Genomic DNA, 26,757 nt, shown 5'->3' with positions numbered 1-26,757 from the left:
TGTGATTTTTGACACATGGCCACAATTTGTGTGTTGTAACGTGGAGCAGTTCCAGACCAGATTGTGTTGAAATAAACAGATTTTGAATTCTAGAATTCCATGAAACCACATGAAACTTCCATTTGCTGGAGTTCGGGCATTTTTAATCTCGTATTATTTTTCAAAATAGCGTTTTAAATATTTTTCAATAAATCATAGCACGAAAACGGCTCATCTATACGAAAAGACGTCAGAATCAAAGTTGAATTAGGATTAGAAAAATACAAACTGTTAAAAAAATCCAAATTATCGTCACAAAGTAAACAAAACTGTAAATACAAAAAAAAAAACATTTTAAGATTTTTAAATTTATGTTTATTTTAAAGCTAGGCAAATATGATAACTTTTCTGAAATGTACGCAACGGACTCTTCAAAATTGACCAAAATCTTAGTACAAAAACTCTCGTCTCGTATAAACCTTCAGCAAAATAATATGAACTATGTTTCCGGGAGATATGTGTGGGTGCAAAGAGCGCCCAATGCTTCTCAGTGCAGTGTGCTGAACATTCAGCACTATCGCAGGGACTCGTGGTCAGCCATGATGAGTGTTGTGAGAACAACGAACTGGACACTTCATGCTCGTCCCCTCTCAATCACCAACCACCGTGGAGGTAAGGCGTGCGGAGATATCGGGCAGATTAGTTTCCGGCTCATCTCATAAATATTGCGTTGAAAAAAAAAGTTTAAAATTTTACCAAAAGTAGATGTTTTGAAATTTTGTTTAATTTTAAAGTGTCCGTTGTATTCATTTAAGAAAAGTTAAAAATAAATTTATTTCTTATAGAAACTTTTATCTTTTGTATTGATTTTATGTCCATAATTTGGGATTTTGTTTTCAGCGTGTATTTTTTTCCAATACAGTTTCCCACAATTTCGTTTCAAGCACCATTTCAATTAAAGTCGTTTTCGAGCTATGATTCGTTGGTAAATCTGGAATACGCTCTTATGATAAATTAGGTGAGAGTCAAATTGGCCGAATCTTGACACAAACTTGGTTCGTTACCCCTACACTGTGGCAAATAAACTTAAGATTTTCTTAAAGCTCGACTTATGAATGAAACATATGAATTTAATAATCGTAACTTATGAATGATTTTCGTCTAACATGTGGTAGCTCTTATACGCTTTTAACCATTCGATTAGCAGCGCCGGTGGTGTAGTGATAAGTGTGATTACCTCTCACCACAGCAGTCCATAGTTCAGTTCCAGTCTGCTCCGTTTTATAATTTTTCTTGTGGCTAAAATTCATAATTGGTTCTTATGAAATTCTTAGGTTCTTTTGCCTCAGTGTAGCGAACAATCATGCGCATTTTCATGGAATTTAGAGGGGGATAAATAAAATCGATTTCATCTGGTGAGGAACGAATGCAGGACAAAGCCAGATAGGAGATAAGGTCGAAAGACAAAAGGTTGAACGGACATTTTTTTTTATTTATTTCGTCAACTCACGTAATGGTAATGGTAAAAGGTAGAAAGGACAATGGATCGAATTAAACTTAGAGGTTGAATGAACAAATGGTAGAAGTGGACAATAGGCCTAAATGGACAAATGGTATAAATGGAAAATAGGTCGAAATGGACAAATAGTCAGAATGGATAAACTGGTCAAATTGTTGGGGTATAAAAAATGGTGGCTAACTCTCAAATATTTTTCCTTCTTTAATTTTTTTGTTAATTTCGACCATTTGCCCATTCGACCTTTTTTCTCTAAGTAAAGATGTGTGGTAAGAAAACCCTGCAAAAGAAAAAAAAAAACGAAATTTTGGCTTAAATTCTATAGAAACTTTTTCAATTTGGATTTTTTCACCTTATTGCTTATGTGTTGTTCTTTAAGACCATACAAATTATATTTTTTGCGTAATTTACTTCATAATTTTCCTTATGCATAAATTTACCTATGATAAAATTTTCTCTATACGGTACGTAACGAATAGAAAGGAAATTTTCAATTTCCGGCAACAACAATAAGAAACAGCATATATTGTAGGGGAAACAGTCCTATTGTTGCAGTACGTTTGTAGCGTTAGAAGTCTTTTGCTGTGTATGGAGGTCTCCATACACAACAATAGGCTCCTAACGCTTCTAATGTATCGCAACAATAGGATTGTTTCCCCTATTAAACTGAGAAATCTGGCCCGCAAAACCATTTTTCGCATGTTAAACTTTCACAATTCGGCTGTTTTCACAACCAAATCCCAAATGTTTCGTGAAATTCCGTACAAATCCGTCTGGTGTCATTAACTCTAAGCTCAATTTGACCTTTTGTCCTTCGACCTTTTGTCCTTCGACCTTTTGTCCTTCGACCTTTTGTCCTTCGACCTTTTGTCCTTCGACCTTTTGTCCTTCGACCTTTTGTCCTTCGACCTTTTGTCCTTCGACCTTTTGTCCTTCGACCTTTTGTCCTTCGACCTTTTGTCCTTCGACCTTTTGTCCTTCGACCTTTTGTCCTTCGACCTTTTGTCCTTCGACCTTTTGTCCTTCGACCTTTTGTCCTTCGACCTTTTGTCCTTCGACCTTTTGTCCTTCGACCTTTTGTCCTTCGACCTTTTGTCCTTCGACCTTTTGTCCTTCGACCTTTTGTCCTTCGACCTTTTGTCCTTCGACCTTTTGTCCTTCGACCTTTTGTCCTTCGACCTTTTGTCCTTCGACCTTTTGTCCTTCGACCTTTTGTCCTTCAACCTTTTGTCCTTCGACCTTTTGTCCTTCGACCTTTTGTCCTTCGACCTTTTGTTCTTCGACCTGTTGTCTTTCGATCTTTTGTCATTTGACCTTTTGATCTTCGATCTTTTGTCCATCGACCTGTTGTCCTTCGACCTTTTGTCATAGATTCCGTCGAATTGCTTGTGAGTGGCTCGGTGGTCTAACGGCAACCAATTTGGCTTACTGTGCAGAAAATCATGGCTTTAATACCACCTTACTTGCATATGTCTTCATGCATTTAAATTCACCGTTCCGATTATCAAAACGAGCCCTACTGCCAACCCAACTTATTTAACAAACCTCCCAGTGATTTCTAGTAGTAGTGCAGAGGATTTGTTGGCTGCATGCACAACGAGTATCACATCCACACACTACCCACTCGCATAATGGACATGCATATATACGCACTAGTATTGCCTATATGTAGTAGATCACCAGTATTTACACGTCTATTGATTCTGAGTGCAATTCCAGGTCATCTGGCTATTATGAAGTAGTTTCCGTGGGCGATGCGTTATGCACATGCTCGTCTTGAATTTTTCGTCAAAAATTGAACGGCTGCTAATCAAGCACCTGCATTTGACTGAGAACTTTCTAAGCTTATACCCTTTTTGGCACGGATGTGAGTGAAATTACAAAACCGAAAACTTCCTCAACTGGGTCGAGCATCAAAACCACCACCTTCCAATATGAGTACATATCCCTAACAAAATAAAAAGGATCTCCCTTCGATTCTTGCGTGTCTCTACGCTATCCCAATACAAGTTAGAGTAAAACAAGTACCTACACCTACATTGTTGGCCATTCGCCGAAAACCCCGGTCACGCTAATGGCCTTCATAAACATCACCTCGTAACTATGGCGTGCTTATCGTGTCGTAAAAACCCACAGGACCGTGTAAAAGGTTCGAGGTAGAGCAGCACCGACTGCTCCGAGCCGTACACGACCATCGTGCAATCTACCTGGCACTGGTCCGTACAGGACGACGGGCGAAAGTTGCTGTCAGCAGACTTTTGGAAATGCAAACCTTGCTGAGTCGAGTCACAACATCGACCAAACCGTAGGATGATAAGAAAGGATCAGTCCTGGCAATGACGATGACGATGATGATGCTGTCGAATTGCGTATGAATGTTAGCGTTCATGTAGGTAACAAAAAGTACCTGGCAGGTAGTGGTCTACTGACGAGGGTGGGTGCGTACTTGACGGGTATGTTTAGCCAATTTCCGGTATCCTAAATCAGTCATGCCCAAACGTTTAATGTTGTTATCCCTGTTGGCAACCTGTCCGTGTACGTCAGCCAAAGCACGTTATCACATTCCGGACCGAATTGGTGATGCCAGGAGCCGCTGCAAGCGGGTTAATTCTATTGAAAATGGTACACAATGGTATGGTTGCTCATTGGATACGAGAATAGGTTCAGACAAGTTTGGAAATAGACCGCATGAAAATAACGTAGAACAAAGGGATGTTGACTTGAATTTGTTGAAATTTGTAGAATTCCGAGATGCATGAAAAAGAAACACGACCGAATCCTCCTGCATCGGCTACCGTCACCGAAATCTCGGCAGCCCAGAGGAATCACACAGTCCGTCAATCACCATTTCATTTCGTTAATAATTTCCGTTTTTCTCAAATCCGCGGGGAATGCCATCGACTCGGCGGACGTCGACTCGGGTAATAGCAACGGCATTCACACCACGCAACCGAAGAAAAATCAACAATCCGGCTCCTTTTACTGAACGACGAACCTGGGACATTGGGGAAAGAAAGATCGAAAAAACATGTCCTATGGAGCGCTGAACTGGCTCCGGTCCCAGTCCCCACAACTCTGGCATGTGTACGTGGTCTCACTCACTAAAAACGCTTCTCACCATGTAGCCTCTCGGAGCTGGGTCACGGATTTGTTGGTTCAGTGGGTTTTTTCAGCCCCGTCTACTCGGGCCGGTGCGTGGCTGTGGTGCAGAGGAGTGGGGGAAGGAGAAGCACACCGACCAACAATAATTGAGTTGATTTGGCAAATACAAATAGAATTTGTACCGGTCTGTTGAGCTGCGTCGCTCGGTGACTTTCAATATGTTGCAGCAGCCGGGATTGGAAACCGAGAGTGGAAATAAACGGAAACATTTTTGCAGGAATTAGGATATTTGATTTGAGTGCGTTTTTCGTTTTCGTCCTCGGTGGTGGGATCTTTTCTTATGGGGAGGTCCGGATCAAATGAGGTTTAACGTGAAAGCTTGTTGATGTCGCAGTTTAATCTTCCAACTAAATGCCAATCGATTTTTCTCGAAATTTTACTCCGGCTGTCAACATAGTATTCTTTTTTCTAAGCCTGTACAATTTGTTCATGAGTGTTATTGTGGGACAAGTACAATCATACTTTATGCCATCGGAAGTCCGCTTCCAGCAGGATCTTGTTTTATAGCTGGATAATACCTTTAAGATCTTAAAACTGTCATGTTGTTCTGAACGTTCTTGAGGTTCAAGGAACGTTCATGAAATTCACAGAACTTATAAAAGGTCTGAATTTTTTCTAATGTTCATGGGACTCCCAACTTTTTGGAAGTTGTTCTTGGACCATCTTGAAAATTCCTGCAATTTTTCTGAAATTAATCGAATGGACCTGAAATACTCAAAATTTTACTAAAGCTTTCGGAACTTCCCTCAATTTCCACATTTTTTTCTGATGTTTATTGAACTGCCTTTGAATTTTCCCGAAGCTCTCCGAACTTTTCTAAATTTGTATGAACAGATCTTCAGTTTTCTGTTCTTGAAGGTCTTGTAAAGTTCTTGAAATTTTTTACAAGTTTATTTAACTTTCGTGATGTTCCCTGATCTTCAACTATGTTCACGAAAATACACTGAATTTCTCGGAACTTACCCTTAAAGCTCTTTCATTTCCCACAGTTCTGAACTTTCCTGAAGTTTTTGAAAGTTCTCTGAACGTTTCAGATGTTCTCTAAAGTTCTTCTTGGAACATCATTGATGTGTTTGAAATCAATCTTAAGAGCTCTGATTTTTTTAGAACTGCTTCTAAATTATTTTAGCGAACTTGATGGCAGTTCTATGAACATCTCGGAAGGTCTATGAACACCTAGGAAGTTCTATGAATATCTCGGAAGTTCTATGAACTTTTCAAAATTAAACTCTCAGAAGTTCTATGAACCGCAGGAAAGTTCTATGATCATCTCGGAAGTTCCATACTCATCTTGGAAGTTCCATGCTCATTAGACTGATGCAAAATTTGAAATTTTCGCTCCACAGTGCTCAAACGGTTTCAAATCAGATCCTGTTTAGCCTCACAAAATTTAAACTCATTTGGTAAGAAACTGACTAGGCACAAACTATTCGAAGTTTATATGGAAATAACTATAAGAAAACCAAACTTTTTGTTAATTGTCTTCTGCCCATTTTCCATATGGCTTTTTTTCTAAAATTTCTATAAATATTCTTACGGAAAATTTTCTAAGCTACAACTTTGCGAAATATTTTTTATCAGTCAAATGTCAAATTAAATTGTTATTAATTGTTTAAGAGATTGATAATCTTATGGCATGATCTAGCAGCTGTTCTGTAGGCAACACTGTATACTGCAGTGTGACATAGTAGCCATGATATTTGTGCTCTATTCTTCGCATCAGAAACGCCAATGTTGCCTGCTGAATCATAAGACATCCGTGACTTGCATCATTAATAACTTTTGTTCCTTTCATTTGATTGAAAGATGGTTTTGAACAAAGTTGTAGCTGAAAAAATTTGCTACAATCACTGCTATCATTTTTAAAAGCATAGTAATGTGGTGAATTTTTAGATAGATATGAACAAAAACAAAAGTTTTCCCAAAGTAATTCCCGTATAAACTTGAAATGGTTTGTGCCAAGTCAGTTTCTTACTAAAGTGGTTCAAATTTTGGGAGGCTAAGCAGGACCCAATTTGTAACCGTTTAAGCACTGTGGAGCGAAAATTTCAAATTTTGCATCAGTCTAATGCTCATTTCGGAAGTTCCATCAACTCCTCACAAGTTCTATGACAGTTTTGGAAGCCCTATACACTTATCGGAAGTTCAATGAACTGCTCGGAAATTTGATGATCATCTCGGAAGTTCTATTATAATCTCTGAAGTTCTATGAAGACTTCGGAAGTGTTGTGAACTACTCGGAAGTTCTTGGAAGTCAATCCTACTCATATCATACTGCACTGCCTCTGGTTGTTGCTTCAAAATAAATCGTTTGAATTGTCAAATTAACCGGGTTGCTAAACATGTCATTATTACCAAGCAAACAATGTCAGTACGATAACTGGCACTCTTGGCACTGCCGGCACAGCTGCGGCACTCGTGAGGCACACTGAGAAAAAAATTGTCGCGAAATGAGTGTGTAGAGTGACCACCCCTTGAGAGAAGTTAACTTAGCTTAAGAAAATTCAGTGCACGGGATTTCAGCAAAATTCTGTTTATGGAACATCCGACAATTTCGCGAAACTTAAATTTATGAAACTTATGACAGTTTAGGAAACTTTTCAGGATTTCGAGCAAATCCGTTGAAGTTCACGGAACTCCAAAGAATTGTATGACATTTCCGAGAAATTTTACCGGGTGTAATAAATATGCATTATTTGTCCAGTGTGTAATCCATTCTCTCATTTATTCCCTTGCTTCTTTTAACACACACATACATGCATTATCGTAGGGACACCAGTGTACAGCTAAATAGTTACTGCGTCAGTCGAGTGAAGAAGAGCCCAACGAATAGTGTGATCTGTAATAACGTTCCATAAATAAAGCTAAAAGACTAATTAGTTGAAGATTTATTACATGGTGTCAGAAGTGGGATGCGGATGTCTAACTAGTGTACTGAGTGGATCCTGAAATCTCCCGGAAGAAACGTGGAAGCGGAGGAATAGTCACACGCGTTGGTGTGTAAGATGGCGTCTGGATTCGACATGCGTTTGCCTCAGCCACTTGACACAGCAAACCTCGCGAAGGAATGGCCCCGCTGGAAGCAAGCGTTCGCCATCTACTTGAGAGCGAACAATAAAATAGGAGAAAGTGAAGCAAACAAAATTGCAACGTTTTTGTGGCTGGTTGGACCGCGCGGAGTAGAAATTTATAATACTCTTTACCCAAATGATGGAAGCGTTGAGGATATGTTCGGACAGGATGAACCGGCTGCTGGAGGTGCTGCTGCAGGAGGTGCTGCTGCTGGAGGTGCTGCTGCTGAGGGTGCTGCTGCTTGGGGTGCTGTTGCTGGAGGTGGTGTTGGTGTTGGTGAGCAGATGAATGACCGTAATCGGAATGCTGCACGTACACTAGCAGAGGTGGTATTGGCATTTGATAATTACTGTTTGCCGCGTAGGAATGTGGCAATGGAGGCGTTCAAATTCAACTTAGTGACGCAAAAGGAGAAGCAATCTTTTGGTGACTTTGAGACGGAGCTACGTACGCAGGTACAGTATTGTGATTTTAAGTGTTCCGGTTGCCAAACGTCATACTCAGACCGCATGATTCGGGACAGGATAATTATTGGCGTGCAAAACAAGAAGCTGCAGTTGAAACTGCTGGATGGGAAGGATGACCCACTGGCGAAAGTTATTGAAATCTGCAAAATTTTTGAGGCGGCATCAGAGAACAGGCAGCTGCTCGATCGAAAAGCCGGACCGTTTGAAGTGAAGGTGGTGGAGCAGAAGCAAGCGGAAGCAGTAACGCAAGAGGTGATAGATTCAATCACTCGGAAAACCTGCTACAATTGTGGAAAGCTGTATCATCGCAATCATCGTCAAGTGTGTGCAGCATCGAAGGCCGTGTGTCACACTTGCGGAGAAGTTGGACATTTTAAAATGTGTTGCCATAAGAAGGAGAACGGTAACCGAAACAGGGTTAACCAGGCGACCCCATCCGGAGGAAGAGGAAATCGGGTCAACCAGGCGAACCCATCCGGAGGAATTGAAAGCAGGGTCAACCAGGCGACCCCATCAGGAGGATGGAAGAAATCTGTACAATCAATTAATTGGACTGACGCAGGTAAGATACGCAAGGTCGATAATGCATGTAGTGTGAAATATGACTTCCTTACCGGTTCTTACAAAGTAAGCTCTAACCTACAAGACAGCGGTCAGATACAAAGATGGAAGAAGGTTTACCATATCAATAGTTTGCCCGTTGCATTTAAACTGGACACTGGTTCAGATGTGAATTGCGTTCCTCTCAGTATCTTTAAGAAAGTTGGTGGTCTCATTCGAACATTTGAGGATGGCCCTGTGTTCGATTACAGTTGTAACAGAATAAACATACATGGGAAAGCACAATTGACATGTCTCGACCCCTCAACAAATATTACCCAGTCTGCCCAGTTCTTAGTCGTTGATGATGGATTTGAACCCCTTCTTGGATTGCAAACATGCACACCAAAAAATTCTGAATGTTACTGGCGATGTAAAAATTCATGCATGTAAACATTCATACATGTAAACTTACTTTTCACGTAAACTAGCAGCTTGCAAGAAATGTTGCAAACAAAAGTGGACAGTTGCATACAATATATGGAATATTGCATGACATGTCTCATAAATTTACACGATCTATAATCTAAACTTCCATGATATATGACGCTCCATTTATGTGCATCATAGTAACGGAAATTTACACTAATTTTTTTTAGCTGTGTGTAGTGAATTTGGCTTGATCAAACGTTTGTGCAATGTGAAGAAATTTGTTGATATTCCGAATAATAAGAATGAGTTTGTGAACCGTTTTCGTGATCTGTTCGAGGGTCTGGGTGAGTTTCCTGGAATGAATTCAATAATTCTCAAACCCAATTCGATTCCAACGTTGCATTATAAGAAACGAATCCCTCTTGCGCTGTATGATCGGGTTAGGGATGAGCTGAATGGTATGGTAGAGCAAAATGTGATCTCTTCGGTTGATTATCCCACTGATTGGGTAAGCAATATGCAGGTAGTTGAGAAACCCAATGGCAGATTGCGAATTTGTTTGGATCCCAAGCCGCTGAATATGTGTATCAAACGAGAACATTATCTGATTCCTACGCAAGAAGACCTTTTCAGCCGTTTGTCGGGAAAACATGTGTTCACGGTATTGGACTTAAGTAGTGGGTTTTGGCAAATGAAATTGGATGAACAAAGTTCAAAATTAACAACCTTCATGACGCCGTTTGGTCGTTTCCGTTGGAACAGGGTACCATTTGGCTTGAATAGTGCACCCGAGATGTTTCAACGAAGGATGGTACAAATATTTGGGGATATACCGGGTGTTGAGATCTATTTTGACGATATAGCGATTGCGGGAGTTGATGAGAAAGATCATGACTTTATTTTATCTAAAGTAGTTGAAAGAGCCCTGGAGAACAATGTTAAGTTCAATTCAGATAAGTTGCAGTATCGTCAAAATCGAGTAAAATTCATGGGACATACAATCGGAGAAGGTGAAATCTATCCATTAGACAAGGATATTCGTGACGTAACGCAAATGCCCAAGCCAAATAACGTGTCTGATGTTTCCCGACTGCTTGGTTTGCTGAAGTATTTGGCAAAATTTATTCCCAATTTGTCCAAGCGTACATCGCATCTACGTAATCTTACTCACAATGGTGTAGAATGGAAATGGACGAACGATCATGATGAAGAATTCAGAGATCTCTGTGAGTCATTAGGAAAAGCTCCGGTTCTTGCAATTTTCGATCCCGAAAAGCCCTGTAAAGTACAAACGGACAGTTCAAAGGATGGACTAGGGTGTGTGCTATTGCAAGAAAATGGTCCCGTTGCGTTCGCATCTCGCACCTTGACCCAAAGCGAATAGAAATGTGCCCAAATAGAGAAGGAACTACTTGCTGTGGTTTTTGCTTGTTCACGGTTCCATAATTTCTTGTACGGAAGAGAATTTGTGGTCGAGTCAGATCATAAACCGCTTGAAAGTCTCATAAAGCGTGACATAGATGATGTCACACCACGATTGCAACGAATGTTTATGACCTTGCTTAAGTACCCGGGATTGTCACTGGTGTATTTGCCGGGTAAAAGTATGCTGGTAGCAGACTGCTTGTCACGTGCTGCTTTAAAAACAACGGATGAGAGTGACTCACAACTTGAAGGTATGGTACACAGTCTGACTAAACGTGCATGTATGTCCGAAGAGAACTATGATCGCTATGTAGAAACTCTCAATAAGGATGAACGATACATGCGTATCGTAAGGTATATTCAATGTGGGTGGCCTTCGTATCACGCTTTAGATGATCTCAGTCAGCTCTTTTATAAATATCGCAATGAATTGCACTATGAAAATGGTCTATTATTCAAGAATCATAGGCTAGTCATCCCAACTGAGTTGCAGAACCTTATTTGTAAATGGCTACATGCACCACATCTTGGAATCGAGAAAACGCTTGCTAGGGCTAGGATGCAGTTTTTCTGGCCGTGTATGACAAACGATTTGAAAGAAGTAGTGGAAAGCTGCATTGTCTGTGAGAAATTCAAACGAAGCAATCAAAAGGAACCTCTTCTTCAGGACTCACTTCCTGACTATGCATTCCAAAAAGTTTCCACAGATATATTCGAGTATGGTGGACATGACTGGCTGGTAATAGTTGACGCATTTTCAGGATTCATTTGCTGTGATCAACTACAAGATAAAACAATGACAAGCGTATGTAAGTTATTTGATAAATTCTTCAACTGCTACGGTTATCCCACAGAAATACGCAGTGATAACGTACCGTTCAACTCTTTGGAATGTGATAGATACGCTAACAGAAATAATATAACTCTTGAATTTTCGAGCCCACGTTATCCACAGAGTAATGGTCTTGCTGAAAAGGCTGTGGCCATTGCAAAGAATATCTTGAAAAGATGTTACGAAGCCGATGACCTTGAACAATACCAGTATCGTATTCTGGAGTACAATACGACTCCAATAGCCAGTATGCAGATGTCACCCAGTCAACTGTTCTTTGGAAGACAAGTCAAAACGCGTATGCCAATTGATGAATCTCTGTTGATTAGACTAGATGTTGACAATCCTTCAATCCGTGTGAGACTTGAGCAAAAACGTGAAACACAGAAGAGATACTATGACAGAAACGCAAAGTCTTTACCACCACTGGCTGAGGGACAGAAAGTTATGTTTGGGAAGAACTCCAAAGATTGGCGCTATGGTACCGTAATCCGAAAAGTAAATAGTCGATCTTATATTGTCAAAGATGGCTTTGGAAATCACTTTCGCCGAAATCGTCGGTTCTTGTCGCCTACTCTTAATAGCGAAGTTAATCCGGGAGAGTTGCTACTCGATGATAACATTGCTCCAAACGCAGATGGTTCCCAGTCTAAGCGGGTTGTAAGTCCTCCAATAGAAAACGTTAGCCTTGTGCCTGAAAGCAACCATCGTCCTATCCAAAGTTATGATACTACTGGCTACGGCAGTGATACAAACGAACCAGACTTTCTAGAGTTCAGTGCCTCTGAATCTGATACTGATTCATTCCGCTAATTCTCTAGTCAATCATCAAACCCACTCTCTGATCCCCCTCAAGTTACCCGCAGTGGAAGAGTAGTTGTTCCCCCGAATCGTTATGGCCAATGGCAATACTAAATTGCATTTTTCTCCCTACCGTCCCCGTCCCCTAATAATAATAATAATAATAATAAAAAAAAGAATGCGTGTAATAAATATGCATTATTTGTCCAGTGTGTAATCCATTCTCTCATTTATTCCCTTGCTTCTTTTAACACACACATACATGCATTATCGTAGGGACACCAGTGTACAGCTAAATAGTTACTGCGTCAGTCGAGTGAAGAAGAGCCCAACGAATAGTGTGATCTGTAATAACGTTCCATAAATAAAGCTAAAAGACTAATTAGTTGAAGATTTATTACACCGGGACTATCGAACAGTTTACAAATCTTCTGAGAGGTTCACGGAATTTCGAAATAGTTCACGGATGTTCAGAGACGATCAATCAAGTTCATGGAACAACTTGGACACTCAGATTAGGTTAGTTCACGGAACAATAAGAGTTCACGAAACCTCAGGAAGGTTCAGAGAAGTTAAGGATTAAATATAGAAGTTCAGAGAAATTTAGTTCGAGAAATTGCTGACAAGTTCATAAAGTACAGCTTATGGAACGTTTGAGAAGTTCACGAAATAGCGGGCTTTATTATCGATGTCATTCCACGGTGAAGTTGCAACTTATCACTTACGGTGAGGTGATTCCCATTTGATTCACAAGGCGATCACTTCACCGTGAGTGACAAGTGATCACTTCACTTCGTTTTCACCGTGAAGTGACACTCGTATTAAGGGCCATCATAGAAGTTTAGGCAACTTTGTAGAAAGGCAGGGATCTTAAAGGAATTTTAGGGTGCACAGAAATTTGAGATCCAGTATTGTCAAAAAAAAAAAAAAAACATAAGATTCTAAGACTTTGATTGAGAACTAAGACCATAAGATTGTAAGACTTCAATCCAAAACTGTTTTAGATTAAGGAGCTAGAAATTTCAGAACATTACAACAGTAATGCATGTGAGAAAAATCATTTGAGGACGTGCATTTAATATCCCAGATATGGTGCAATTTTCTAAAATTTGTGTCGTGAAAAGTTTTTATGGCTCAGAAATTTTCTAAAATATTTAAAAAAGACAGACTCTGGGACATTTATAGCTATTTAATTAATAAAAATTAATCTCTAAACTGGTAAAAAACTGGGAAAAAAATCAGGGCTTGAAGAAATATTTCGATTCACATAGGTACAAGGTATTGTAGTGCTCCAATCTAATCCCCGGTTAATTCTCGGTTGTTTTAGATTCTCTGTTAATTCCCGATTCTCCCGGTTCAGTGACCACCCTGGGATTGTCATTCTTGGAAGAACCAAGAAACATAATATCGTCGTCTCTGAACACAGTGTTGCCACGCCACATTCTGCATCTGTATTTTGAGCTCCACCTATTTTTTTTGATTTATATCTTTGAAAATTTGTATAAATTTGTAAATTTTCCCGGAAATGTATACAAATCTGTATTTTTTCAGAAATCTGTAATCGAAAATGGTTTAAAAATCTGAATCATTACAGAAAAATCTGTATATGAGGCAACACTGCCTGAACCATTTCACTTTTGACACTTGACAATCGCAAAATCATAACAAACCCCTACAACAGCAAGCCAAGGCAATCACCACCATTAAAAAAAGTCGCTTCAAAATATTCATTGTGAATATTTTACGAGCGACACAAGCGATTTGTTTTTTGAAAGATATTTGTGTCGCCGGTAATTGTAACTCGTGTGAACAGTTAGGAAAGATCTCATATTGATTTTTATTCGGGAAACAAAAGTTCGTCGTAAAGATCGCCGTGTGTATTCGGCCCTTCAATTAAACCCTCCTTTTTCGAGGTTCTAGAGGATCAAAACTTGAAATATTGCTACGTTATAAAGTTGAATGTATGGCTATAACGACCCTGGTTTTGCAAGCAAAACCTTGATCAATCCATCTACCAGTGAGAAGTTGTCTTTCTTGGATGTTAAATAGCTTCATTTCATATACTGATTACTATCGCAGGGGCACCGGGAACATGCCTGAGTGTTAGACATTCACTAGAAGTCTCCATCCCCCTGATGTTCGTGTGTGAGTGAACATAGGAATATTAGTGTGCAACTTGGAGGCAAATTAGTTCAAGAACAAATGGTCAAATAGCCGTAACTGCTATTATAAACAATAACTTCAAACATCAAATTGTCGCACACTAACACTATCAGCAGGTAAGGCCAGAGCTGGTAATTTACCGTGGTAAATAGCACGGCCGTCATGTGACGATGAGAAAACAGGTTCTCTCACTATCACGAGACGAAACTACCTATCATTAGCTTTCTTGTCATTTTTCAATGATCAAGCACTTATGTGAATAATTCTTATGTGGTATTGACATCAACATTTCTAACTGATTTAGATGAATTTAAGCAAACAACCGTATGTAATCGGTAGAGTTAATACATTATTAAGATTTCCTCGGTACAAGTAACTTTAATAGCATTAAAGTAATCACGATAATCACAGCACTGTCACGTTCTGTCATGACAAATAATTCGATGAGATTTTGAAGAAAATCTCCATCATCATTTTCTCATCCAATGATAGTGACAGAAGTATCTCTGTAAATATCGCGTGAGGTAAGGCTGGGTAAGGCTAAATTTACCCAACCTTTATAGGTTGCGTGCGGGAAGTTATTTTTAAGCTATTTAATATTACAAGAGAAAGGCACTTGTCACCAGTAGGTGGATTAATCAGGGTTTTTATATAGGCTTTTGTTAGTTCTTTATTAGGGTGATTTTTAGCCACTTCTGGGCTAGTTTATTTCGATTTTTAAAGAATCTTCTGTCAGAACCTTGCCTGTCGCTACGCTCCTCGAACTGAATAAAACATGGCAGGGCAATAAACTGAAGTAACCTCACTCTAATTGAACGTGTTTCTAAGCTTTACGAAGAATTTCCCAAAAAAAAAGCTTCATTTACCGTTCTTTCCTAAAACCAAGCAGCCACAATATAAAATCCTCTTAACATTTCATAGTCCTGCTGCACCTGCCACCATTAAAGCATCTTCCAGCGATCTACACGGTTTGATAAAGACCGCATCAAAACTCCATGTTCTTCTTCCGAGAAGGACGAAGCTCAAACTTCACGAACCCAGCTTAGAATCGCAAACTCCTCCCCTCCCAGAGGGCACCGATTGTCTCAATCAAAGTTCAATGTCTTTGTGAGCGTGTATGCGTGCGAATGGGAAGAATTCCCCCGTTTTCCAAGAACTTTCCCATTAGTCGAATGCGAAATGGTGCAAACGTGTGGCTAGAAATCGCTGAATGCCACTGAAAGACGGCGTGATTTATGCGACTAATTTCGTCGCCAATAATTTGCCCAGCAGACTTTCCCAATCCATTTCTGCACGTCTGGTGAAACGTGCCCGGTAAACAGGACTGTAGTTTCCAACAACAGTGAACCTGGTGATTTATTTTTAGTCTCAATATTATTGCGCCTCGTCTATTATGTATCGGCATGGAGCCACACGGACCGAAGACCTCTCACACCACCTCCTGAAAATAATGAATTTGCACTTTGAAACTAGGCTGATGTTCAAAGTTTCCCGGAAACTCTAGCGAATGACGTCCTTTGGCCGTTGTCCATTCGAATGATGCGAAGTCGATGGTTGTTTTGATTAAACGATTCAAACGAATTCCCCACGCCGTCGGGAAGGGGGGGGGGGGGTTTGTTTGTTCAGGTTAAAAAGCTCTTCGATTAGGAGGTGAAAATCGCTTATCTGATTGAAAATCAACTTTACCCGAAACCGGACGGGGCTCACCGGTATTGACCAAACAAATCGATCACGACTATTCCTAATGTTCATCCCAGTTTGGGAGCTTCTTCTCGTATTAAAATGGTAGGAAAATATACGAAATGCTCAGACTGGGTAACATATGAGCATTTCCAGCCCAAAACGCTAAAAAAATGCCTGTTTTGTCTCGAACCCTTCCGATTTGAATGAAACATTGCTCACATGTTGGCTGCTAGCAATGGTTGCATTTCTGCATCTAAAAATAATTTTTTGGCCTAGGATTACGTCTTTCGGCAACACATTGGGGTGCAATTAAAAGAAAAAAAAAAAACAAAAAACAAAATCGGCCGCGTTACGAAAAGTGGTGAGGTTTTGACCTCTTAGATTTCTGTCAATAGCGGATGCCTTCTAATTCTAAACAAGCCAATCGATTGGAAAATTTTCTACAAATCTGCTAAAATAAACTTTTTATCAATTTTTTATAGGTCACTATTCAAAATAGCACAAATGTCCAACTGCTGCAATGGTGATAAAAATTATCACCGATTGCCTGAAAAAAACTTGGTTTCCCTAACACAGTCACCAAATATTAATACCGAGTACGTAACCCTACGTCAAATCTACGGTCGTGTCTTGGATACAACCTCTTACTTTTTCTGAAGAGTACTTTTGAAAAGGGCGCATTAAAATAAATGGATTATATTTGTTCGAAAATCATAACATGACAATGACTGATCTGATCAAAATGGCAGCTGAGAAAAAGTTGTAGTAAATTAAATGATCTTGGAGAAAAAAAAATACATTGAAAGATAAAACTTAGGAAATTCATAGTAAAAAACCCATAAAACGTTGATATTCTCAAAACATCCCGCTTCGATTATTCTAAAAAGAAAGTCAAAGAAATGCCCTAAAATTTGGTAAAGCGTGTAAGCTGGTAACTTGCTTCAAAAAATTCTATTATTTTTTTAAATCTGTGTTGATTTTCACAATTGAAGGAACTCGCATGTTTCTTAGTAAAATAATACTTTGTTTGGAATCTACGCATAATTTTCGATAAATTTCCACATACAGCCATTCCATAGCAAAACGATATAGGGATTATTGGAATTTCCTAAAAATTGGTTGTTTTGTTCCTTATCGTAAAGTATTAGCCGAGTATTTTTTTTTAAATTTTGTCATTAGGGTGATCATTTCCAAGAAATCATTTTTTTTTAATTACTTTTTTTTTCAAATATTTATTCTTTTGAACCACTACTGATCGCATATTAAGACTATAACTGTTCTGTTCTTATTTCTGAGTCAATTCTCTAATCCTTTATTTGTCATAAGACAAGATAATGAGGCTAATTTCCTGACCAACTCCGGTGCTCAGATTCATGTTCATTAAACATTGATAAAGAGCAGGATTTATGGCCCAATCTATCAACCACTCCATAAATTTCCAATTCAGTTATCGATTATTGCTACATTCGACCACAAATCGTATATTAACATTCACCATCACCACCGCCGGCGGACGAAGAAAATCAGACAGAGTGCGGACCATTTCCGATTTGGAACCAATCAACCTGGAAAGCAGACCGACCACGTTAGTCTAGTTGTCATCATATTCGACGGCCCACCTCTGATTCTGAATTATTAATTTGTTTGGAGCGAATTCATAAGAGAAGCCACCTTCTCGATCTGGCCTGGAGATTGGAGACAAAGGCCAGAGATGTGATTCATATTAGTTTCCGCTTATGGTTGTTGAATAAATAAATCGGCAAGTGTTTGTGGGACACGTGAGTATGTCCTGCTGGGTAATTGATTATATATGTTTGACCTAATGGGTATTGATGGGTGTATGTTGTATGTCCATTAGGTTCAAGGGTGTAGCTAGGTTTCTAAATAAGGGAGGCCAATTGTTTTGAAGATGGAGGAGTAGGCCAGATGCCAAAAGGCTGAGTGCCATTAGGCCGAATGCGATTGGATTTTAAGATTATTGCCAGGGAAATCGAGAAAATTTCCAACACGAAATATTTCCTCGACCCAACCGGAAATCGATCCCACTGCCTCCGGCTCGGTAATACCGTACCTTTACTGATTAAAGGGTGTCCACGATGAAATTGCCACACTATGAATTTGCTCTAACTTTTTAACCGTTGGGTAGAATTTAATGAAAATTTGGGTGGATTTAGTTCATAGTGCATTATTTACATCCTGCAAGTTTTAAAGTCCTGTGATCAAAACTCGCGGAAATGGAGTCGAAAGAACAGCTCGTGCGTGATAAAATCTTGCGCATTCATCACGAGAACAAGGATCTCTCGCATCGTTCCATCGCTAAAACGTTGGGATTCGCGAATTCCACGGTGTCGCGAGTGATTAAGCGGTTCGAGGAACGGTTGACCACCGATCGGAAGCCCAGAAGTGAAGGAAAAAGTATTCCGTACAACACCAAAAATCACAACCGCGTAGTTGGGGCCTTCAACCGAAATCCGAACGCCTCCGTTAGGGATGTGGCTAAGAAGCTGCACCTAAGCCGAAGTTTTGTCCAGAAGGCCAAAACTAAGGCTGGGTTTCGAACGTTCAAGGTACAAAAGGCCCCTAATCGCGACGAGAAGCAGAACAAGTCCGCCAAAACCCGTGCCAGGAAGTTGTACCTCAACATGCTGACGAAAGTTGAATGCTGCATCATGGACGACGAAACATATGTGAAGGCCGACTTCAAACAGATCCCCGGCAACCTGTTTTTCACGGCCAAGGATAAGTTCAGCGTTCCGGAGCATGTCCGCACTCAGAAGATGTCCAAATTTGCGAAGAAATTCCTGGTTTGGCAAGCCATCTGCACGTGCGGGAAGCGGAGTGCACCTTTCGTGACCCAGGACACGATGAACGGACAGGTGTACATAAAAGAGTGCCTCCAGAAGCGGCTGCTTCCTCTCCTGAAGGCCCACAACGTCCCAACAATCTTCTGGCCGGATTTGGCCTCATGCCACTACTCCAAGGACGTGCTGAAGTGGTATGCGGACAATAAGGTCAATTTCGTGCCGAAAATGTTCAACCCTCCCAACACTCCGGAGCTCCGCCCCATCGAGAAGTACTGGGCGATTATGAAGCAGCACCTTCTTAAATGACCTAAGGTAGTGAAGACAGTCGAGGAACTGAAGAAAGTATGGGTTTACATGCAAAAAACGGTTGATTCACAGGTTGTGCAGAATCTTATGGCCACAGGCCAAGGTGCGGGCATTTGCGTATGGACTGTAAATAAAATGCGAGTAAAATGGTAAAATGAAGTTTAATAGTTATTTCTCAATCCCTGAAAATTTGATGGCAATCGGATGAAAACTCGAATTTTGCGAATCAATTTTGTGTGTGGCAATTTCATCGTGGACACCCTTTATATTATGTGGCCTTGCTGTGTCACTAGATCAAATGAGTCATTTAACCGAAATTGATATTTACAAATTGGTTGAATTCTCAGTGAATTTCCGTACACCTCAGATAAGAATTGAAATTCGAATAATATATTTTCATCTCAAAATCTTCATTGGAATTTCCTTAAAAATCTTCTAAGATTTTCTTTGAAATCTTAGTCCCAAAATTTAATTACTTTGAGTTTCTTCTCAAAACTCTTTTGGACCTCTCTCTCTTTCTCTCTCTCTCTCTCTCTCTCTCTCTCTCTCTCTCTCTCTCTCTCTCCGAAAAACAGGGAAGGTCTTCAAAAGCGACAAGGATTGAAGTGAATGAAAGTGTGTTAGAAAAATGGCGCAAGTGTTGCACAGGATTTGATGGGTAGCGCTAAGTCCAAGGTGCGTTCTAATAAAAATTGTATGGTTAATATGTTTAACGACGTGTTCTGAGTATCATCGAAACCATTTGTGGAATAGTGCGGGCATTTAGCCATAGGAGAGGAGGTTGAATAAACCAACTTTGCAAAAATATAGCTAATATGTATTTATTTGAATATGACCGATTTTCACTACATGGTTCACAGGATGCAAACTCTTCCTCTTAGCGAAATAGCTCACATTTTTGAAATCGCTAGACTTAATGGGTATCAAGAAAAAAAAATTCAAGCAGTAATCGATCAAAGAACAAGGGATCATTTTAGGCGTATTTCGACAACTCTTACACCAGTAACTGAGGGTTTAAAACGGGTAGCGGTGAATTTCGACAAAAACATTACCAACCAAACCATTGATTTCAAAGCTTAGAAGTTTTAGCCTAGATTTAGTATTCAGCAGTAGGATAAATCAGCTGAAGTCACTGTTAGGATCAACTAAAGATTCAAGAAATGCCTTAGGGAAAGCCGGAGTCTACACAATCTATTGTCCAGATTACAATAAAATCTACATTGTTCAGACGAAAACGGACATTGGGAACAAGGTTTAAGGAACACAAAAAGACTAACAAGGAGATGGATAAAGGACTTCATTATGAATTTAAATCCAAGGTTGCAGAACATATCTTTACAAAGGGGCACAATTTGACAAATGATAACATTAATATCCTCTGGAGTGTACAATTCGTCTTGGGAACTAGACGTAGCAGAAAATTTAGAAATATTTAAACAAAATCCATCAACATTGCTTTAACCACACATCGTAGTATGCCTCTACCCAGTGTTGGCAAAATCAGAAATCAATTGATATTTTTCCGCTCCCATGCGCTCACAATATCACGCGTGATATTGGAACAAAATATCATGCTTGATACTGATTTTACAAGCTCCTTCGATATTGCGAGACTATTCACAACGTGCAAAAATCAAGCTGAGAGTTGACTCGACACAAAAATGTTCCGTTGCACATCGTTTTCTTAGAAAGAGAAAGTATAGTTTGCTATCTCTTTTTACTCTTCACCGATGGCACCGCAGTTGTATGCTTGTTGATTTTTGTCTACGGCGTTGGGCGTTGGTGAGATTTGATTTTTTGATATTTTCCCAACACTGCATCTACCTGTTGGATACTAAATTTCGGTACCTGGTTAGGTTAATTGTGACATGGCAGTGGATAACTGCTGATTTTTAGTACCTAGTGATTAATATTAAACTCGTAGATAAAAGTAGAAGGGTCTGTGCCTAGGGGTACGAACGGAAGCTTGATGTAGGACCGCTAGTGGACGGAATAAATGTGAAGAGCATTTAGTTCTTTTAATTGATCAATTGTCTATTATCTCAACTCTTTCCGTTTTTGAATTGTAGGCGTACCAAATTTGTAGTATTTTTTTTCAAAGAGAAAGTTGATTAAGAGAATCAATCAAAATCACTTGCACCCTTGCTTCCAAGTTTGGTTACAAGATTACAACTCTGGAGAGCATTTTGTGTGGTCGTTGTGGGCTTGTAGTTCTGAATATGGTCAAACAAACGCAGATAAATTCTATTCCAACTCTTTACTGATGTAAGCTTGATGGCCCTGAAAAGAGCCGTTTTATTGAAGATAACGTCCATGGCCACTTACGCTTGGCGTGTTTAGTGTAGGTGACAGCATCACGGACCTCATTTTCTAGGAACACCTTCAGAACACCTCGTAGATCAGGGCGGAGATACGTTTGACACCACCATGGCGAGCCAGACGACCGATGGCGGTTATCTCGAAGAACTTTGCGATGACGCTTGGCACCTCCTTTACCAGACCTTTTCCTCCTTTCCCACGACCAGTCAATTGTTGCTTGTTAGATGTGAAGTAGTGGACTAGCCACCACCTTCCTACTGCTGCTATTGCTGTTCACCAAGCTGTCCGAAGCGAAAATGAGCTAATGCCATTTTTTTTTTTTTTTTTTTTCCATTTAAATGATCTTTATTTCTTGTGATTGTGTGGTTTACATGTATGAATTTTTTAAGTGACACAGATGCGTCTTTTCAACTTTAGTACATTTGAGATTTTAATTATTATTTACAGTTCCTAGTCCTATCAGGCCTATTTTAAAGTATGACCACCTTGGTGGGATTGGTTTGATTTGAATTGGAAAAAGGAGACTACTTATAACTACTATTTACAACTACAACTAACCTACAACTACTATGTACACCTAACCTACTATATACAAGTTGCTTATCAAATCATGTTCTGATAAATTACATTTTTGTGCAAATTTAGTCTTAATTTCGTTAATTTTGGAATCTATTTTGGCAATGCCTGCCTCTTCGTGTAAATTTGTTATTCTAGTGTCGAAAGGACGATCAAGAACCATCCTCAGCACTCTATTTTGTGCGACCTGAATTTTGTTCCTGTGAGTCTGTGCACATGATTCCCACACCGGAGCTGCGTAGAGGATCGCAGGTGCTATGATTTGTTTGTAGACGGCCAGTTTGTTTACCCTTGAGAGGCGAGATCTGCGGCAAATCAGCGGATACAGACACCTAACCAAGGCAGAACACTTGACTACTGTTTTCTCTACATGCGGACGGAAGAGGAGCTTTTCGTCAAACAACATCCCGAGATAGGTTACTTCGGCGGACCACTCAACCCTTGTGCCATCCATGATTACAGTACAAGAGGGAGCCGGTTTTAGTTTGGGTGATTGCCGATGGAGGAACATGATTGTTTGTGTTTTGGAAGCATTGATTTTGATTTTCCACGTGGTGGCATAATCAGCAAAGGCGTTAAGGCATCGTTGAAGTTTGTTCGTTATTTCGCGAGGCATCCTTCCTTTGACGGCTATTGCGGTATCATCTGCGAACAGGAAAAACACGCAACCGTCTCCAAGGGGAGGAATGTCGGAAGTGTAAATGCTGTAAAGCAAGGGTCCCAGCAGACTGCCTTGCGGGACTCCTGCTGGGATGGAAAACGTGTCTGAAAGACAACCATTCAACGATACCTTAAACGACCTTTGCTGGAGGTAGCTACGGGTGATTTTAACCAGATGTAATGGAAAGTTGAAGTTACAGAGCTTGTATACAAGCCCATTGTGCCAGACATTATCAAACGCTTTCTCAACGTCTAACAAGGCCATGGCTGTGGACTTGGATACAGCTTTGTTACTTCGGATGTTATTCATCACCCGCACTAGCTGGTGATTGGTGGAGTGCCCCTTTCTGAACCCAAACTGTTCCGGAAGGAGAATGTTATTTTCCTCGACAAACTTGAGCAAACGATTGAGAATGAGTTTCTCGAACAATTTGCTCAGCGCTGAAAGGAGGCTGATTGGTCTGTAGCTTGAAGCTAGCGTTGGGTCCTTCCCGGGTTTGCGGATAGGTATGATTTTCGCTGTCTTCCAGATGCTTGGAAAGTAGTGCAGTTCCAAGCATCTGTTGAAGACAGCAGCCAGCAGAGAGTGAACCTTCATGCTGAGATTTTTCAACACTAGGTTGAATATTCCGTCAAACCCGGGGGCCTTCATGTTTTTGGTGCATTTCAGCGCTGAGCAAATCTGTTCAACTGTGATTCTATCCTCCGGAGGGATGGCACAAGGGGAGGAATCAAAGTTGAGTACGCATTGCTCAACCTGAACTTCGAGCGGACTTTGGATGTTGGAGCCAAGCAAGTGCGATTTGGCAATATGCTCACCAATCGCATTTGCTTTCTCCTGAGGGGTGATTATGAGCCGATCGTCATCATTTTCATCTTTTAGTGGCGGAATGGGTTTAGGGTGCGTCTTTAAGACCTTGGCAACTTTCCAGAATGGTCTGGAGCGGTCGTCCAGATTCTGGACAAGCCGCCCGAAACTTTCGTTCCGGAGTGAGACCATTCTGGAAGCAATCTCCTTGTTCAGATCGGCCATTTCACGTTTCATCGCTTGATCTCCAGTCCTCTGAAACTGGCGTCTACGAACATTTCTCAGGCGAATTAAGAGTTGGGTGTGGGAATCAATAGCAATAAACTTACCCCTCACAGGAACTCGTCGGATGCACGCCTCGTCAGCCACGGTTATGGCTTGGTGGAGTCCCTCCAACGCTCGGTCGATGTCCTCCACGGTGTCAAGCGGCGGGTTGTCGATGATGTGCCTGTCTACCACGCGTCCAAACTGGGCCCAGTTTACGCGATGATAGTCCTTGCGCAGGCTTGAAGCAGGAGCCACGTTGCAGCCCAGCTCAGACACCACCGGTTGGTGGTCGGAACTGAGTTCGTTCAAGGCTACCGGCTTGGACAAGCCGATATTTGTCAGGAACAGGTCTAGCGTCGATGGGTTGCCCGCCGGTGAGATAAATGTTGGCTCATCCGAAAACCAAACGGAGTACAGCCCATGCTGTGAGTGGTCGAACAGGAGACGACCGTTCTGGTTCTGCTGGTAGTTCCGCCAGGCCTCATGGCGAGCATTCAGATCTCCTCCAACTACGAAGCGGGAACCGGTACGGGTGATGGTGGACAGGTCCTTCTTGAATTTAGCCGCTAGTCCACTGCTGGCGGCACACTGTCGAGGGCAGTAGACGGCGATGAACTGGACGTATCCAGTCGACGACTCCACCTCCACACCAAGGGCCTCGATGATAGTGGTGCGGATATGGGACAGAGTGTGGTATTTTATTCCTTTCTTGACGACGACCGCAACACCACCCCCCCTGGAGCTGGTGCGATCAAGCCGGATAATGTTGTGGTCAGGCAACCAGAAGCTGTCACCGGACTTTAGATGGGTCTCGGTTAGAAGGCCCACGTCGATGCTGTGCTTGCGGAGGAAGTCGGCAAGCTCAATCTCTTTTGCTCTTACAGAGCAAGCATTCCAGGTGACGATACTTAGCGGTTTAGACGCCATACTGGATGATGAACTTACCGAGCACTTGGATCTGTTCGGGCTTATTGCGGCACTTACGAAGAGCACCGGACATGTTGACGAAGATTTCCATCAGTTCATCCGCTGAGAACAGATCGGGGTTGTTGTTTTGCGCTGTTGGTTGTCTCCAGAATCCAGGGGGGGATGGAGAGCTTTGGCCAGCAGAATCACCGGAAGTTGCTTGAGCGGAATGCACCCGCGAATTCACTTGCCTTTGCTGAGGAGCACGAAGGGGCGGGAAATCCTCCGTCCGAAATGCCGGGACTTTGTCCTTCTTGCGTCCTGGTTGGTTGTTAGTTGCCGCCTGTTTTCGGATGCGTTTGAAGTCCTTGCGTTTGGAGCACTGTCTGTCGGAACCTTGATGAGCACCACCACAGTTGGCGCATTTTAACGCCACGGCGCCATCCGCAGGGCAGTTGGAAGTGGCGTGTTCTTGAGCGCAGTTGCTACAACGTGGCTTGATGTTGCAGTTGCGAGTGCCGTGTCCAAAGTTCAGACATCGTTGGCACTGGGTCACATCGCGATGGCCTCCACGGTATGGCTCCCATCGTACGATTATGGAGTAGATTGAGCGGATAGCCTGCAGCGCATTCAGCGTCACCGTTCCCTTCTGGAAGTGCACCAGGAAAAGACAATCCGGGTACGTCTTCACGTTTTTGTCTCGCCTCGTCATCCGAAAGACAGCGATTGGGGCCAGCTTGTACCGGTCCTTGAGTTCTTCTTCGATCGCCTTGGGATCAACATCCGGTAGACCCCTGATGACTACCTTGAAGGGCTTTTCACCGGGGATGTCGTGCGTGAAGTATTCCGCATTGGAATCCTTCAGGAATTTGACTGCGATTTCGTATTCCGCTTTCGTCCGGAGCATCACCTTGGTGCCGATCCTGCTGATCTTGTTGAGCTAATGCCATACAGCAGCGCTCTTTTATATCTTTTCATGTTAAAGCAGAATGATGTGCAACCAAGTGGTATAAAAGCTACAAAGACTCCTCCCATTATGAGTAGTTTGCTATCAAATAGCGACACTGGCTCTTTTCCTTTTGCGTACACGGCGAATGAGAACGACCCAAATTTGAGTTTAGTTCACTCTTAATCGCCAAAAGTGCAGGAACTCAGCAATGAGTAAATTTGTCTCATGGTTTCCTGTGCAAAACCTAAAAAATCTTCCAGAAAATGATGAAATTGACGAATATTTTATACAGTCTCGGAGTAGTACCAATAGACTGAGTTAATCCAATCTTTACTTTACTCAAATTCTGGAATTTCCTGGAATAACCTGGAAAATCCTGGAAAAACCGGGGAAAATATTAGGGAAATTTACTCATCTCTGAATTCCTGCACATTATTTCTTGTTTCTGAGATAACTAAACTCAAATTTGGGTTGTTCTCATTCGCCGTGATATCACCTTGAAAGATATCGGCACCAGTGGTTAGCGTGATTACCTCTCACCGCAGCAGGCCTGAGTCCAAGCTCAGTCGGTACCACCGGCATGTTCTAAGGCATAACATCTTTGATCACGTATTCCTTCGGGAAGTAAAGCCGTTGGTCCCCGGTTGAGTTGATGGGTCGATTGGTAGGGTCCTGGTGTGGGAGCTGCCTCCCTGGCGTTGGTAGCATTGGAGCTCAGTACGGAAAACAAATCTCGCGTCACTTTTCAATAGATCCCATCTACATTGATCGATTCTCTTCATCGACACTCTCTTTCGTAAATAACTCGGCTTCACAAATGTTTCCTGCCGTCTTCGTCGAATTAGATGCTAGATTGTTGCTTCTTCCATCGAAAATATCCGGCCGTGGCGATTCAAAGTTGATCAATGTTGATCAAAATAACTTGTACCCCTGCTTCCAGTTTGATTACATGAGCATTTTGTGTGATCGTTGGTTCTGAATATGGACAAACAGGCAGATGAATTCTATTCCTACTCTTTACTGTAATAAGCTTGGTGGCCCTGAAAAGAGCCGTTTTGTTGCCAAAGTTGGTGATGATTTAACCTCCGAA

General features: G+C 41.3%; 1 protein-coding gene across 3 annotated transcripts in view; it reads left to right on the top strand.

Annotated features, from left to right (window-relative positions):
* rsh (radish) overlaps positions 1-26,757 on the top strand; it is a 622,246-nt gene that overhangs the window by 51,229 nt on the left and 544,260 nt on the right. The window lies entirely within an intron of this gene.

The sequence above is a fragment of the Ochlerotatus camptorhynchus genome, unplaced genomic scaffold, assembly GCF_037179485.1.
Source record: "Ochlerotatus camptorhynchus isolate MF236.1 unplaced genomic scaffold, CSIRO-AGI_Acam_v1.1 ptg000232l, whole genome shotgun sequence".
Lineage (NCBI taxonomy): Eukaryota > Metazoa > Arthropoda > Insecta > Diptera > Culicidae > Ochlerotatus > Ochlerotatus camptorhynchus.
Note: the sequence above shows the minus strand (reverse complement) of the source record. Positions and strands in the feature narration are given on the sequence as shown.